Below are 11,105 nucleotides of genomic sequence, written 5' to 3'. Positions count from 1 at the left end.
CACACACACACACACACAAGCCAGGGTGAGTGTTGTGCAGAGGATCACTCTTCTCGTACATACACACACAGGCCAGGGTGAGTGTTGTGCAGAGGATCACTCTTCTCGTACACACACACACACACACACACAGGCCAGGGTGAGTGTTGTGCAGAGGATCACTCTTCTTGTACACACATGAGTGCTGTGTTGTGAGGTCAGTGAGAAGGATCTGGCCTTGGCCAATGGGAGTGTCCTGAGGAAGTGTCTGTCTGTGTCCTTTCAGCGGACCGATAAAGACCCATCCACTGGCACCACAAGCACTAGAGCAACTAAACACCCGACACTTACTGAGCCCTGACGCCAGCCAGTCTCTTCAGACCTGCAGGAGAGCGCGGTCACAGCCAGTTATCACACACACACTCACACACACACACACGCACACACACGCACACACACACGCACACACATACACATATGAATCACACACACGCATCACACGCATGCACACATCACACACACACGCACAGTACATACACAGAACAAAACGCACCCACCTACTTGGAGCACTTAACCCAGCCATTAGCCTCTAATAAGCCCCACACACACACACACACACACTCGTACACCATCATGGTTGAGAGATGGGAGAGAGATGCAGAGCCATCCTTCAGTGAGTGAAACCACAACACACCCAATCCCTGTCTTCCACACAAGGTTAAATAAGGTTGCATTCCTCGAGTGTTATTGGTTTCAAATGGAATTGCGGCAAAGTGTGTGTGTGTGTGTGTGTGTGTTTGTGTGTGTGTGCGTGAACAAATGTGTGTGTGTGTGTTGGTTTTTAGAGGCGACAGCAAACGAATTGGCTTAGCCGCTAATTTACTGCAGCAAAGTGTCGACTCCCACTTGAGTCTGCCAAAACTTTTCATCCCTCTCTTTCTTTTCTTCTGTCTATTCATCTCTTGCCTTCTTTATCTGTCTCTCATGCATCCCCCTATCCAAACTCTTCCTTTTGCTGATTCCATCTCAGTGATTCCTTCTTTTGGAATTCAATTTAATGTAAACCAGCAGGACTTGCACTGACGGAGCTGGAGAATACCATCATATCAGGTAAGCCCGTCTCTGTCTCTCTGTCACACACACAAACACTCCCTTCTTATGGCTTTTTATGTTTCCTGTGGCAATGGGATACATTAGACATTAAACACACACACACGCACGCACACGCACACACACAGTAAGCCAGATGGTCCACACATGTAGAGACGAGAGCCATAAAGTTCAACCCAGGACTAACACACACACACACACACACACACACACAAACAGAAACACACACACACTGGCTGATGCTGTCAGGACAACACTTCTACTAATGTGGGGCATTAGGCTGTCGGATCCACCTGCTGCTGGATGGAAGCACCTGTCCTGCCCTCAATCTCTTATCCTCCCCCTCCTCCCTCCTTCCATCCACCCCTCCATCTCCTCCTCCCTCCCTCCCTCTCTCTCCCCTTCCCTCCTTCCATCCCTCCCTCTCTCACTCTCGTATGTCTCGTACCATCAGGCCATTGCCACTGATTGCTGATTTCCTGTCCTGTACGCTGTTTGGACATTGCAGGTTGGCATGGGCTGAGCTAGGCTGCTCTCTTCGCCAGGTATTCACACACACACACACACCTTCAGCAGGGTAGCAGTTCTGTCTGGACATTGCAGGTTGGCATGGGCTAGGCTGCTCCCTTCGCCAGGTATTACACACACATACACACACACACACACCTTCAGCAGGGTAGCAGTTCTGTTTGGACATTGCAGGTTGGCATGGGCTAGGCTGCTCTCTCTGTCTCTGCCAGGTGTTCTTTCTCTCACACACACACACCTTCAACAGGACAGCTGAGTCATAGGAGCTTTTGAGAGGCTGCCTAGGCCTAAAAAAAAATCTCTTGGGTTCCGGTTTCCGACCGACCCTGTCAATTTATGTGCGACCCAAATTTATTTTATGAGCTTGGGGAAGAAATAACACTAAATAGTCTAGGCTACATTAAATGAATCCACAAATAAACGGCGCACTATAATTACATTAATTACCCCTTGCGTTATGTATAGGGATGAGCGTATTCTCTCTTTTAAAAAGTAGCCTATGCACAGCTGTTCATGAAGACGATTGTTTTCGTCACTTACCAAGGCACTCGCAATTTTGTTCAAACACCGCAACTTTTTCACAAATTTGACCAATCATCGTAGTTTCACCGTGAAATTTCACCTACCACAACAGTCCCTCGCGCAGAATATTGAGCCAGATGGCACACTTACTTCTGCACCAAAGACACCAAAGACTGCCCTAACGTGTTCGTTCCTCTGCAGTTTTGATGACAATAAATAGAAGGCTAACGTTAATAATCTGCTTACTTGCATCTCTCAACCTGGTGTTGTTAACCAACCTACCTAGGCTATGAAAGTAAGTAAGCCTACTTGGTTTACTGACATTTGAGTAGGCTATGCAACCCATTGGCAAACGTTTACCTGGATATGTCCTTTTAGCGTCATGTTTGCTAGCTTGTGGGCTTAGTTTGAGTAGTGCTACCAAAATCATAGAAATTAATAAAATTGCAAGACATTTACCTCTTCTATGATCCAAGAATGATTTCATTCGAGTTGTTTTTTTTAAATATTTATTTTAACTAATGACATAGAAGACATTCCCAATTGCATCCACATATCGTAATGCACCGAGGTGAAGTTAGTTTGATATTCGGATATTCAATTTTTTTTTTAATGCAGCCGGTTTCACCCTGAGTTTGCAGACAATGTACAAACAGATGACCTGTCTACTTGCTCCCAGCCGACCTACTTAGGGACCGTCTATAAAGTACCTTCTCAATTACCTTCATAGTCTTTTTTGTCAATAGCTTTGACATCATGTGACCTAGTGACTCCAAACCAATGCAGAATAGTTATCCTATATGGGACTCATCAGACACATCTTTTTATAGCCACTGTTTGCACGCTGTATTTTATATGAATATTTTAAAGAAAATACATTATTTCCCATAAGGAATGGTCTCCTTTTTTCAATACCTCGCAAGCTTTTTTCTCGCTAGACATCACAGATCAACATAGAACTATTCTGCTATGGGATACTTATCAGACACACCTCAATATGAAAAATGATTGATGATGAAAAGTGTGTGTGTGTGTGTGGTGCGGGTGTGTGTACCTGTGTGTGTGTTTGTGTGGTGCGGGTGTGTGTATGTGTATGTGTATGTGTGTGTGTGTGTGTGTGGTGCGGGTGTGTGTGTGTGTGTATGCATGTATATGTTTGTGTGTGTGTGTGGTGCGGGTGTGTGTGTATGCATGTATATGTTTGTGTGTGTGTGTGTGGTGCGGGTGTGTGTGTGTGGTGCGGGTGTGTGTATGTATATATGTGTGTGTGCGTGTGTATGTATGTAGATGTGCGTGTGTGTGTGCGTGTGTGTTGCGTGTGTGTCTCTGTGTGTGTGTGTGTGGTGTGTGTTATGTCGATTAGTTCAGTGTAGCCCTGTAGCCTCTGGAGTTCACTCACTGCATAGCTAATGGCTTTCATCATCTGTCTCCTCTCTCTTCCACCTCTTCACCCTCTCTAAATCTCACACTCTCTCTCTCTCTCTCTTCCTCCATCTCTCCATCTCACCCTCTCTCTCTCTCCATCTCACCCTCTCTCTCTCTCCATCTCTGTCCATCCCAATGAGTTCCTACACCGTTTTCTTGACTTTTCTTTTTCTACTCAGTCTATTCGTTAAGAAATTGACTTTGTGAAATGTTCCATCCTCTGCACTTGGTTCTTTGCAGAATGAAAGCCATTCGTTTCTCTCTCCCTCTCTGTCTGTTTCTCTCTCTCCCTCTGTCTGTTTCTCTAACATCATCTAATGTTTATTTAAATTTACCAAAGTATTATTCTCCCTTCTCCTTCTCTAAAATGCATCTACCCCCTCCCCTCCATCTCTCTCTCTCTCTCTCAACACCTCTAAGTTACCAACTCCCTCTCTCTCTTTATCCCTTTACCTCACTCTTTTCTAATGCAGCTGATTTTTAAATTATTTTTTTGTTCTTCTCTCTGTCTCTCTGTCTCCCTCTCTGCCTCCCTCTCTGCCTCCCTCTCTGTCTCCCTCTCTGTCTCCCTCTCTGTCTCCCTCTCTGTCTCCCTCTCTGTCTCTCTCTCTGTCTCCCTCCCTCTCTGTCTCCTGGTGTCTGATTGGGAGTGTTAGCGGGGGGATTGTGAGCGTCTGGACGGCCGACTGCTGACTGGAGGGGATGAGAGGAGAGCGCTTCACCTGCTGCTGCGGATACGTCCTGATCGCACTTTATCCTCACACAGGCTCAAGTGTGTGTGTTAACACAGTGGCAGCTTGGGCCAGCCAAGAGATAGCCGCACACACACACACGCACACGCACACGCACACACACACACACGAAAAGAAAAAACTGAAGTAATTATATTTGGTAAAAAAGACAAAAAGATACAAAAGGGTTGAAGGCAAAGGATACTGTTAAAAATCTTGGTGTATTAATTGACAGTGATCTAAATTTCAACAGCCACTAAATCAGCTTTTAACCACCTCAAATGTCAAAACATGATTTAGAAAAACTCATTCATGCCTTTATCTCCAGCAGGGTTGATTCCTGCAATGGACTGTTCACAGGCCTTCCTAAAAAGACAATTAAACAGCTTCAGGTGATACAAAATGCAGCAGCTAGCAAGCTAACAAAAACTAAAAGAACTGACCACATTACTCCAATTCTTAAGTCCCTGCACTGGCTTCCAGTAAGTCACAGAATTGACTTTAAAGCTCTATTGCTTGTTTATAAATCAGTAAATGGAGCAGGACCTAAATACCTATCAGACATGCTTCAGCAGTACACACCTTCTTGTCCTCTCAGGTCCCAGGTGAAAAGCACATTGAATGACCTCTGTGTATGAAATATGCTATATAAATATACTTGACTTGACTTGAAAAACATACGTGCATCATGCACACACACACACACACTAGAACAGACACAAACATGCATCACGCATGCGCGTGCGCACACACACACACACACACACACGCACACTAGAACAGACATATATGTGCATAATGTAAGCACACTCGCGCACACACACACACTTGAATAGACAAGCCTACACACACACACACTAGAACAGACATATACGTGCATCACGCACGCGCACACACGCACACACACTAGAACAGACACATACGAGCATCGCGCATCATGCACACACACACACTCGAATACATTTATGTGCATCACGCATGCGCGCACACACACACACACACACACACACAGACTAGAACAGACACATATCGTGCATCATGCACGCACACTCGCGCACACACACACACACACACACACGGCGCACACTCACACACAGTAGCTAATTCCAGTGTAGCGCTTGTCATTTGGGAAGACAGAGGAGAAGCACTTCTGCTTTGGAGGCTGAAAATGCAAACGTAAACGCAGACACAGACGCACTGCAACCTGCTGACTGAGGGAAACACACAGGCAAACTACACACACACACACACACACACACACACACCTGCTAAGCGGGTAGAGCGAGTGCTATAGCGAAGAGAGGAGTGTGTGTGTGTGTGTGTGTGTGTGTACACAGCACGGCAAGTGCGTGTTACTAAGTGTTCTCCACTACACCAAGCTCTTCAAAGGTCACTTTAACCAAAAGGTCACCTTCACCAAGCGCTCTCATGACTGTTATAGCTTTTACTCCTGCCAGCTGTGCAGAAGGCCGGGCCTAGTGTGGGCCAGATCCGCAACGGAGTCAGCGGCTCACTGAGAGAGTGTACTCTACCCTCCCTGACCTTCACAACAGCACTCGCTCATTCAGATGCATTTAGAGTGTGGAAGTGCCACTGGGACTCTTACTGTAAGGAGCTGGAGTAAGACTCTCACAGGGCAGGGGAGAGGGAGGGAGAGATTGATTGTGTGCTTGGAGAGTGTGTGGTGTTGGGGCCAAGGCCAGTGTGCACTCAGCTGAAACATCACATGAGCACAGGGAGCATGACATTGGGGCTGATACAAAGTAAAGCAGACAGAACACTGTGTGTGTGTGTGTGTGTGTGTGTGTGTGTGTGTGTGTGTGTGTGTGTGTGTGTGTGCACGCACATGCTTTCTGTGTAGGCTGTGTGTGAGCTCACATGAATATGTGTGTGTGAGAGTGTGTGTGTGTGTGTGTGTGTGTGACTGTGTGTGTGTATTGTACGCATGTGTGTGTCAGTGTCTGTGAAAAACGGTGAGGTGAGGTCAGTAACGCTGACAGCACATCAGACAGACAGACCCACACACACACCATCCTGAGCTGAAACAGTTCGCACACACACACACGCACGTGCGCACGCACGCACACCCAATTGATCCATGGATCTGTTGTGTCCCCTGAAATACACCTGCAAGGACATCCTTCTTGAGGGCAGTCAAGGGTAGCACTGAGAGTGTCTCTGACCATGAACACAACCAGCAGCTCAGTATCTAAATCACACTCAGTCTCCCTCACCTCCAAGGCCATCTTAACAGATAGTCTAGCTGGAGCCAGTTTCCCTCAGGTGTGTGTGTGTAAGAGGTCACCTGACTCCTGCCCTTCTGCGGAAAAACCTGAGTCAGTCACTACAGGTGCAGGTAAAATAAGATCAGCCTAAAACACTGAGGAGATAAAGACAGAGAGAGAGAGAGAGAGAGAGAGAGAGAGAGAGAGAGAGAGAGAGAGAGAGAGAGAGAGAGAGAGAGAGAGAGAGAGAGAGAGAGATAAAGAGGAGTTAAAGGAGGCTACTGAAACACAAAGACAGAGAGAGAGAGAGAGAGAGAGAGAGATAAAGAGAGTTAAAGGAGGCTACTGAAACACAAAGACAGAGAGAGTGGAAAGGAGGGCAAGGTAGGAGGTGATAAAGAGACAAAAAGAAAACAAGAGGTCAAGAGAATGATACAAAAGAGGTAGAGGCCACAGACACAAGGAAAGAAAGAGAGACAGAAACAGACAAGAGTGTCTCTGTAGACTGTGCTTACGCACACTGATGTCCACTACAGTACTGTGCAGCATGCTATCTGGCTTAAACCCATCTGCTGGGAGGAAAGGGGGAGGGAGAGAGAGAGGAGATAGAGGAGAGAATAAGAGAGAGAGAGAGATAGAGAGAGGAGATAGAGGGGAGAAAGAGAGAGAGGAGATAGACAGAAAGAGAGAGAGAGGAGAGAAAGAGAGAGGAAGATAGTGTCTTGAAAAAAAAAGAGAAAGTGCCCTGGCCCAGGCTTGTCCAGCTAGCACAAAGGCCAGCGCTTTCTTGGAGCAGGAGAGAGGCACCTGATGAAATGGTGTCATGTTTCCCTTTCAGCCGGGAGGCCCCTCCTACCTGCCCACGCACGTCGGCCCATTGTTCTTCCCACAATGCACTGCTTTAGGGAACGACTGTCCTGTTCCCAAGCAGCACACTCACTTTATTTCCCTACGATACCAGCACACTCAAACTGAAATACAAACTAAAACTGTTCAGTTAATGCTACTGACACACACCCAAGCACAGCACACACACACACACACACACCTTTCTGTCAGTTTTATCACTGACTGCAAAGACTGATTATACACACCAGTTGCCTGCCAGCTTTTTTTTTGCATTGTCTGAGAGGTCAAACTTCAACCCTCTTCAAACAGCCGACACGAGAGATAACGTCCAAGTGTCAAGGCTGCCACACTTAATCGATCATCCAGTGTGTTCTATCCTGTTGAGACTCCTTAAGAAGTCTGCTACATCCTGTTCCGAGTTAGACCTCACCGGACACCTGAGTTAGACCTCACTGGACACCTGCACGGGACCGTTCTCCTCATGGACGACTTACCAAGTGCCGACCACACATGACTGTTATGCGATGGTGACCTTTGACCCAGAGTCTGTGAGGCGTGACTCCCTTGAGTTCACTGAGTGTGTGTGTGTGTGTGTGGCCTAAAGCACCTGATCGGACGACTGGCGGCTCTCGGTCAGACAGACGCTGATGGGATCGTGAGCGGACTCAACCCAGATCTAAGTTGTTTTCCGTTCACTCTGAGCTAGAGCTGATCTAAGCTGGTAGTTCTCAATGAACAAACATCGATGCTAGACTAAGGGTTAGCCTACCATTTAAATCCAACAAATGTTTCTCCAAAAACTATTGGATTTACAAATTATTACAAAATGCATAGTGCCACTCTCACACCAAACATCTATGCTACATAGATCACATATCGACTACATGTGTGAAAGGCTTTGATAGTTCAAATGCCTATCTCTCTCTGTGTATGTGTGTGTGTGTGTGTGTGTGTGTAGCAGGGTTTTTATAGCCACAGTGGTCAGGAAGCATTCACTTGAGACCATGCAAAGGGTTCCAGGACCACACTGCCTACAGACCCTTTCAATCTGTTCATAGAGGGTTGAAATGTTCCAAATCAACACAGATACTTTGAAATGAAAATGAATCGGACTTAGCATAATGCTACAAAAAAAATGACGTCTTTAAAACTTTTGTGTCGCCAAATTACATTCAGTTCAATGTTGTTTTCTGTGCCACTGGGAATGCCTTAGAAACACAGGTTTGTTTATGCAGTTGAAAGGGTCTATAGCAGTACCAGGCCAGACCAGAACCAACATTGGGCCGGATGTAGCTCTGACCGGGCACAGATGTGTCACTGGTCTGACACAGTTCTTCTGACCCAGACTGAGTAACTATCTTGACTAAGCAGGGACAAGGTCACGGGAGTAAAAACAGAAGCAGGAAGTTTATTTTATGCACCATTTTGTGCCTATCTGCCAAGCTACAGTAGGCCACCTATAACCACACATTATGTGTGATGTGTATCAGGGTGCAGTGAGAAAGAAAGTGTCAACATTAGAGGGGCTGTTGAGTCAAACTCATTCCCCAACTTTATGAGAGTAAGTTTTAACCACCAGGCTAGACTTGGAAGCATAGTGTTGCCTTGCCAATGCAGATTACACCACCAGGCTAGACTTGGAAGCATAGTGTTGCCTTGCCAATGCAGATTACACCACCAGGCTAGACTTCACCAGGCTAGACTTGGAAGCATAGTGTTGCCTTGCCAATGCAGATTACACCACCAGGATAGACTTGGAACTTCCGGCGCGCTTGCTTCCAAGTCTAGCCTGGTGGTGTAATCTGCATTGCATAGTGTTGCCTTGCCAATGCAGATTACACTACCAGGCTAGACTTGGAAGCATTGTGTTGCCTTGCCAATGCAGATTACACCACCAGGCTAGACTTGGAAGCATAGTGTTGCCTTGCCAATGCAGATTACACCACCAGGCTAGACTTGGAAGCATAGTGTTGCCTTGCCAATGCAGATTACACCACCATGCCACTGAGACGTGAAGGCATATTTTGCAGAGGGCAAGGGCAGGACCATAACTGTTAGAACCGCAACACCTTTCATTATGCACATAGCATATCACTTCCGAACTCCTTTGCTTACAATAGGCCAAGCCCATATCGCAAGAAACATTCCTAGTTGTGACTAAAGTATAAACGCCTCTGGAGTGTGTGTGTGTGTGTTTAACAGGGGCACTACACAGCACAGTTTAACCCAGAAGAGGCCCAAGGTGGTCAGGTCAACCATGGGTCAAACAGAAAGCTAAGGAGAGGAGACGCTTCCCTCCTGGACCACCTACACAGTTTTAACGCAAGGTAGCCGCCGCCCAGACGCTTTTACAGGGAGACATCCCACAGGATGCTCCTAGTGACCCATTTGACTTCACTTAACATTCCTGTGACTCAGTTTTACCAGAGCTGTCTCCTGTGCAGGGCTCACTAAGTTCCACAAGCAGCACAGACAGCTGGGCATGACTAAAATGGAAAATAAAATATTTTATAATCTTGTTTGTGTACTGCATTCTGAAGTTGCTCAGCAAAGACCTCGACGTTCAAACAGATTGTGGATGAGCCGATGAGGGTCATTTTACAAATGGCCATATGGCACACGGAACAGCAGTCAGGTTAGATGGCAGCACCGTCCGTGGATGTCTTTCTGAAGTGGCTTCAACAACAGGTCATACAGTACTAAGCTACAACAAAAAGTTCAGGTTACTAAGAACTGTAAGAACTTCGACTGTAGCTGCGCTAAGTCTCAATGCGGATGTTTCCATTGTGGCGCGGGATTAAACCGCGTTTACCGATAAGGCCTAAACCGAAGCTACGTGAATATGACACACCCTGTGACTGTGTGAGCACCTGCACCGTTTGAATAGTCTAACGATCTCAATCTCCCACAACTCCGGGGCCTCGAGCAGGGGGCGGCCGGTCGGGCTTGTTCCGTGCCCAACTGTTGCATCCACCGAGCTAGTAACTAGGTCAACTTCGTGCGCTCTTCCAGACGTGGTTTTGCAACGATAGCCGTGTGTCCGAAAGGAATCACGAAAGAAAAGTTACATCTGACAGTCGCATTTTCGACATTGCGCACACAAAACCAAAACCAATGAGGTTATTACAAAACCCCAAAACCGGCTAACGCTGCAACACCAAACGTCACATTTCAGCAAATAACGCCACACGTTCAAAGTGATAACATACGCAAAGCAACCAGACGCAGAACTCGTCGCCTGGCATCATAACTTTCTAAATCCAACTCTGCTCATCATAACACAATTCGATTTGTAAAATAAAGCTCTACACCACTTACCAGCTGTTTACTCTTTTAAAGAAGAGGACGTTGACATGTAGGCAAGTTGCTGATCTGACCGCCTCGATACTCAGTCTTCACCTTTGTGAGAATGGAGGGGATCCCTGTTGATAGTAAAGAGCGCACACGCTACAATAATCCCAGGAAAGTTTGTTTGTCCCACTTGTTGGCGATGTTCTTATTGATGTGTGTCGGTGGCAGTAGCCGCCATGTTTGTGTTGTTAGTACGGGCTCTTGGGTTTCTCGGAGTGCACTGTTAGAGGTGGAATGGAACCGCCCAGATCTACGGGCTCTCATGACTAGACTTTTTCCGGATTTTTGTAGAAAGGTTTCTTCCGCCCCCTATCTTGAGAGAGGTGTTAATGACTTCGAGAGCCGTGGAACCACAGGTGGTTTCTGGTTTCCATCACCACGGCGC

At 46.7% G+C, this 11,105-nt stretch overlaps 2 protein-coding genes across 2 annotated transcripts in view; both read right to left on the bottom strand.

Moving 5' to 3' along the window:
- Positions 1–10,957, bottom strand: part of dennd4c (DENN/MADD domain containing 4C) — a 75,356-nt gene extending 64,399 nt beyond the window's left edge. The window contains exon 1 of the mRNA XM_042069575.1: positions 10,688–10,957. The gene's annotated coding sequence lies outside the window, so the exon portion shown is untranslated. The remainder of the gene's footprint in view (positions 1–10,687) is intronic.
- LOC121690252 (C-type mannose receptor 2-like) overlaps positions 1–11,105 on the bottom strand; it is a 1,098,322-nt gene that overhangs the window by 193,048 nt on the left and 894,169 nt on the right. The gene's annotated exons all lie outside the window — the stretch shown is intronic.

Source organism: Alosa sapidissima, chromosome 18, assembly GCF_018492685.1.
Source record: "Alosa sapidissima isolate fAloSap1 chromosome 18, fAloSap1.pri, whole genome shotgun sequence".
NCBI lineage: Eukaryota > Metazoa > Chordata > Actinopteri > Clupeiformes > Clupeidae > Alosa > Alosa sapidissima.
This window is presented reverse-complemented; position numbering and strand designations above follow the sequence as displayed.